Source organism: Herpailurus yagouaroundi, unplaced genomic scaffold (genome assembly GCF_014898765.1).
Source record: "Herpailurus yagouaroundi ecotype Mexico unplaced genomic scaffold, PumYag 188, whole genome shotgun sequence".
Taxonomy (NCBI): Eukaryota; Metazoa; Chordata; class Mammalia; order Carnivora; family Felidae; genus Herpailurus; species Herpailurus yagouaroundi.
Window position 1 is genome coordinate 20,223,980 of NW_024412419.1, and position 4,305 is coordinate 20,228,284.

The following is a 4,305-nucleotide window of genomic DNA, read 5'->3' on the forward strand; positions in this document are numbered from 1 at the left end:
CATGGTCTAAGGGGGAAAAAAGAGATCTTAGAATCCTGGTGTTGGTGAAAAGTGTGTAAGTCAGCAATTTCAATTTCTCACCTAATTCTGGAAACTCCTCGTTAGCATTCCTGCTGGAAGTCTTAGTCTGTGGAGAGGACATCTGATAGATTGTTGACTTGCCTTGCCAACAATCTATCAGGAAATACTGAGAAAGAACTGACTCCTAAGTCACGAGAAAGTGGAAGGAATGGGTGGGAATTTGGGACGTGGTAAGACCAGTACCTTAGATTTAAGAAAGCCAGATCCTTACAAAGAAAAGAGAATTTGAACCAATAGTTAAAAATTCACAAAGGGCATGGGACAAATGAGTGGAAAGACATCTGGTGTTCATGGATTGGAAGATTGAATATCGTTACGATATCAATACTACCCAAAGCGATCTACGGATTCAATGCAATTCCTGTCAAAATCCCAGTGACCTTTTTACTGGAAGAAATAGAAAGACCCATCCTAAAAATCATATGGAATCTCAAGGAACTCTAAATAGCCAAAACAATCTTGAAAAAGAACAGTCTCCCTGGGAGGTGTTTGGAAATCTGTGGGTGCCACTTTGTTTGCGGCAACAATTGGAGAACCCCAGTGGCTTGCCATGCAGGGGCCGGAGATACACCCTGCAATGCATGGACAGGCCCACACAATGAAGGACTGTCCCACAGCCCACACAAATTTCCAATGCTGCCAGAAATTCATGCAGGAGAAAACCTTATACTTATCCAAACCTAGAGGCAGACTCCATTTTACATATGAAAACGCTCACACACAGACACACACACACTTTACATGGCTTTACTATATACTTTAACCAGTGCCGGTGCTGGTTAAATTGAGGGAATATTGCCTTTTGTTTTGTCAGGAACTTTACCAAGAGTTGCTCAAACGCTCAGAAAATCGTATCATTTATGGTAATGTTGCTCATGGTATTTGAGTCAACACACCTGTATCAGCTTGCATTTGTGTCTGTCTAATCTATGGTGTTTTTATGGATATGTAGAAGCGTATTTGTTTAATCTTTACTTCTAAATGTTAACTAGAAAGATAAAAGATCAACAGTATTCAGATGAATGTCATCTTACTTTTCTTAAATCCAAACTTATTCATTGCAAGCAGATGCCTGTTTTATAGTATTTTCTGGCTTAGCTGTGCCTGAGTACTTATGTATTAAAACACAAAGTGTTTCATTATAAATTACTTTCCTTTATTTCTCTTTACATCACAGGAATATGTCAATTTTAGGAAATGGTGTGATTTTGTAGTCTATATTTCCTGTGAATTTCATTTCAGGACGTTACAAATATTTTTTAATAAAAAGCCAATGTTAGGTCTTGTAGGATTGGAACAGCTAGGCTGCAATATAAAATGGACTTTTAAATATAACTGTAGGGATGCCTGGATGGCTCAGTTGGTTGAGCCTCCAACTTCAGCTCAGGTCATAATCTTAGGGCTGGTAATTCGAGCCCCATGTCAGGCTCTGTGCTGGCAGCCCAGAGCCTGGAGCCTGCTTCAGATTCTGTGTCTCCCTCTCTCTCTCTCTCTCTGCCCCTCTCCCATTTTCTCTGTCTCTCTCTCAAAACTAAATAAAAACATTTAAAAATAAAAAAAAATAAATACAGCTGTAAAACTAGTTTACACACACACACACACCCATATGTCCATATATACTGCACAAACATAGCAAATCCCTTCTTATAACATAGCTTGTTATTATTACAAGCATCAGATATAACACATGTCAAGTGATATACCCCAGGACATAACAACTTCCTGTGGAAAAACTGAACCTAATTTGTCTTTAAATATACTTCCTGGCCAGACTTGCATCCTTGGAATGAGACCAAAGTAAAACAGTTTTAGTGTATGTTATTACTTTTCTAGCTTAAAAGGAGCCGTGGTTCTTGTCCTTAAGATTTCACAGCTGGTAGAACACTGTATTTGCCTATGCAGTATACATTATATATTTGCAAGTTACAGTCATTTCAATTATAGTAATATCTTTTCTAACATTAGTCCCCTCTTTCTTCCTAAGTGACATCGAACTGGACTGCTGGACTGTTGTGTGAAGATATTTTGTCTCACCATTTTGTACGTTAATGATCGCAGAGGCCATGGGGTAGAGCATCATTATAGATTCAGAGTTCCAAGGCCTTTGTTCCTTTGCTTTTTCTCTCCTTCCTCCCCGCCCTGCCTCTGTGTTTTCTTCCCTGTCCCTTCTCTCCCTCCCACTCTTTCTTCCATTTGCTGTGCCTCCACACAGTTTGAGTCACTGCCTCCCCTCCTGAAGGCGTGATCATTAGTCAGGGATGCAGGCGCAGCTCTCCCCTGGTTTTCCCTTGCCAGGAGAGTCATGTGCAGCCACTCTGTCTCTCTGCAGGCATCTGGGGAGACTGCAGCTTGCACAGCCCTGGTTCCTCAGGAGTTGTGGCAGTGATGGCCACGGTGGCAGCAGTGACCACGGGAGAATCAGTGCTGCAAGCTGATGGAGACTGCGCAGGGGAGGCCAGAGGGGCCGTGTGGCCGGAGACCCGGCAGGTGCACAGGTGGAATGGCAGATCGGGGCTCTCACCTGGCTGCCTGGAGAAACCTCCTCTGAACGTGATGCACGGTGCAGATATTAAGTGAATCATTGGCCTGTGGTGTCGTTGTGCCCTGTGATAGGCACCCGGAGGAATAAGAGGCTACCCCCTGGTGTGCCAGCCCTTGACCTTCCCTCTGCTTCCTCTGTGTCTCACTTCTGGTCCTTCTCTCACTCCCTCTGGGGAGACAGTGCTCATGGTGCTTCTGCATAGATGCTATGAGGTCATGCTTGGGAATCCTCAGGTACTTGAATTATATAAATCAGGGGACCCTAAGGAAGTAAGTGTGCTCTCAGAATCCAGTCTTCTTTTCCTTCCTTTCCCTGAGCTCACCAAGTTGTTTTAGGGTTTGCTTTTTAAATTGGGTGCTGTTCTTTTGAAGCTTATGGTCATCACCCTTTAATGTCTTCTTCAGCTTAGAGTCCAGGGCAGAACGGGGTCCCCTGCTTTGTTGAGTAAAGGGGGACACAAATGCTGAAAATGCCTGGGGGTGTGGCTTCCAGCACCTCCAGGTCAGAGATGCACCTCCTGGGGGCCCAAGGGTCGCCCCACCCCATTGCTGAGGGATCACAGCAGCAGGTGTGAAGAGATAAGCCCTGCTCCTCTCCATCCACCTTTCTTGTTCCAAGCCAGGTTTCTGCCTCTTGCCCCAGCATGAAATTTAGTAGCAATGGGCAGAAAAACTAAAGTCCATGATTGGAATAGATTCTTAGGGGATGAAGGTGGGGATGGCCATCTCCCTTTCTGCCATACCAAACTCAGGGACATAGCATCATGGACTCTTTTGCCATTTTTCACCCCTGCAAAATATGGGGTAGCCCAGCAGCTCTACTCTTAAGTGAAATTGCAGAGAAATTGTTGTTTATTGTTGGGTGTCCTCATTTTTTTCCCTGTGCCTTTGTCTTTACATTGTCCTTTCCTCCCAATTTGCTTCTGTCCAGGGAATTATGTTCCCCATACTGCTCTATCCAGAAATGCCCCAGCCAGACCTCCTGGGGCAGCCATGCACACTGACTTCTCCTTTTCTCCTCTTCCACACTTCATCAAAACTCTGTTCCCTTGGAGTGATTTATCTTAGCCAGTAGTTAGGAGAAAAACATCTAATTAAGCTAATTCAAATTAAAGTCATGTAAATGCTCTTCTTAAAGAACTTGGCTATTTCTCTTACTCAGTAAAATAGCTGCACAGGATACCATTCGGGCTGATGTGAGGGGATCTTCTGCAAACCAAGACTCTCCTCTTTCCCCCTTTGTAGTCAACAAGCTCTGCAGGCCACTTTCTAGAAGCCCTGCCTCTCTTACCTCCTCTCCTGCCTCACTGAGGAATTTTCCAGAAATGTAAGGTGGAAGCTAGAAAATATCCCCAGTGATAGTTTCCTCAAATGCATTTGACATTTTTAACTCAACAGGTCCTTGAGTGGATGTCAACAGCTCTGTGTCCAGGGGTAAACCTGATCCCTGCCCCTTTACCCTGGACTCCTTAAATCCCTCAGAAATCAAGAGCTTCCAGAAGCAGAATAGATTGCTGTTGACCTCAAAAGCAAATTGATGCAATGCACCGATTATGACGAGGAAGAATTCAATAATCTGGAGCAGAAATAATGAAGATACAGGCCAACCTTTACTATTTGTGACATGTTTTCTTGGTCTGTTTTGCTTTTCTTGGAAGTGACTTAGAGGACAGGAACACGAGA